The 2301-nt window shown below is 44.8% G+C and overlaps 1 pseudogene; it reads right to left on the minus strand.

Moving 5' to 3' along the window:
* Positions 1–388: 388 nt before the first annotated feature.
* On the minus strand, positions 389–1865 carry LOC117693455 (tubulin alpha-1C chain pseudogene; annotated as a pseudogene).
* Between the last annotated feature and the right edge of the window lie 436 nt (positions 1866–2301).

A 2301-nucleotide genomic window follows, 5' to 3' on the forward strand; every position in this document is an offset into this window, starting at 1 on the left:
AGAGAGAGACTGTTAGCATTGGAGCTTCTTATAGTTTTGTGCCATGATGTAGGTTTCGGAAAATTTTTCTGAATGGAAAGAAAGTGCTCTTAACCACTGAGTCCCTTCTTCAGTCTCTTAAACTACAGTTTCTTAACGTGGTGAATAAAAATGCTTTTTCTAATTAATGACCAACTAATTCTAATTCTAATTAATGACCTATTTCATGTGACAATATAAGTGATGAAATTTTAGAAATATATGTTTCCATTTTTGGTTCTTTTTTAATAATTAATAGAAATAATTTTTAATAATAGAGTGTGTATTTTAAATTATTATTATTTTTTGTTTAAATCGGAAACACCTTTATTGACAGTTTAGGACAGTTAACACACACACAAAGACAAAGAGACCACAGCAGTGTAAAATTGCAGCACATGAGTTAATATTCTTCACCCTCATCGTCTCCTTCAGCACTATCTGCCCCAACCTCCTCATAATCCTTCTCCAGGGCAGCCATGTCCTCACGGGCCTCACAGAACTCTCCCTCCTCCATGCCCTCATCCACATACCAGTGCACAAAGGCACGCTTGGCATACATCAGATCAAACTTGTGATCTAGGCGGGCCCAGGCCTCAGCAATGGCTGTGGTGTTGCTCAGCATGCACACAGCTCTCTGGACCTTGGCCAGGTCACCACCAGGTACCACAGCGGGAGGCTGGTAATTAATGCCAACCTTGAAGCCAGTGGGACACCAGTCCACAAACTGGATGGTACGCTCGGTCTTGATGGTGGCAATGGCAGCATTGACATCTTTGGGAACCACATCACCACGGTACAGCAGGCAGCAAGCCATGTATTTACCATGGCGAGGGTCACATTTCACCATCTGGTTGTCTGGCTTTTCAAAGCAGGCATTGGTGATCTCTGCTACTGTAAGCTGCTCATGGTAGGCTTTCTCAGCAGAGATGACAGGAGCATAGGTGGCCAGAGGGAAGTGGATGCGAGAGTAGGGTACCAGGTTGGTCTGGAATTCTGTCAGATCAACATTCAGGGCCCCACCAAATCTGAGGGAAGCAGTGATGGAAGACACAACCTGGCTAATAAGGCGGTTAAGTTTAGTGTAGGTTGGGCGCTCAATGCAGAGGTTTCTACAACAGATGTCATAGATGGCCTCATTGTCTACCATGAAGGCACAATCAGAGTGCTCCAGGGTGGTGTGGATGGTGAGGATGGAATTGTAGGGCTCAACCACAGCAGTGGAAACCTGGGGGGCTGGGTAGATGGAGAATTCCAGCTTGGACTTCTTTCCATAATCAACAGAGAGCCGCACGATCAGCAGGGAGGTACGCAGAGCCAGTTCCCCCACCAAAGCTGTGGAAAACCAAGAAGCCCTGGAGACCTGTGCACTGGTCAGCTTGCAAATCCTGTCCAAGACAAGGTCAATGATCTCCTTGCCAATGGTGTAGTGGCCACGGGCGTAGTTATTGGCAGCATCTTCCTTGCCTGTGATAAGCTGCTCAGGGTGGAAGAGCTGGCGGTAGGTGCCAGTGCGAACTTCATTGATAACTGTGGGTTCCAGGTCTACAGACACTGCCGGGGGCACATGCTTGCCAACCCCTGTCTCACTGAAGAAGGTATTGAAGGAGTCATCTCCTCTCCCAATGGTCTTGTCACTTGGCATCTGGCCATCAGGCTGGATGCCATGTTCCAGGCAGTAGAGCTCCAAGCAGGCATTGCTGATCTGGACACCAGCCTGGCCAACGTAGATGGAGATGCACTCACGCATAGTTAGTCCTTGAAGTGGTCCGCGAAAACTGAGGGAGTGAAGAGAGGGTGACAAAGATCTCCCACTTGCAGACTACCAAGGAGTCCGGGGGAGAGGCTGTGTGTGTGTCATTTTAAATTATTCTTAAAATTCCCTTCTAATATTTTTTTTTTGTTTTTGTGTCTGTCCTTTTTAATTGACTGACATTACCTCATAGAGTCATGCAATGATTTAACTTGAACTACACATTGGCGATTGTTAGGTGTTCGAAGACACCTTTCACTTGTTGGCTATTGTTTTATTATCTTCTAATAATTTCATCTTTCTTTTTACAAGATCTTAGTGTTGTCATTTTAATATATCTATAGACTTTTGATTAACTTTGCGTTAAAGGGGGGAAATTAAAAGAAAATGGAAGACAGTGACTAGAGTGTCATTTATGGTTTCTAAATCCTACTTAAGTGGTTTAACCTCCATTCTAGCCCACCAGGTGTAGTAGAAAAGAAAGGTTATTAGGATACAGGGGAAGTGGACCTGTTTAGAAATTGTTCTTT

This window comes from Arvicanthis niloticus, chromosome 21 (genome assembly GCF_011762505.2).
Source record: "Arvicanthis niloticus isolate mArvNil1 chromosome 21, mArvNil1.pat.X, whole genome shotgun sequence".
NCBI lineage: Eukaryota > Metazoa > Chordata > Mammalia > Rodentia > Muridae > Arvicanthis > Arvicanthis niloticus.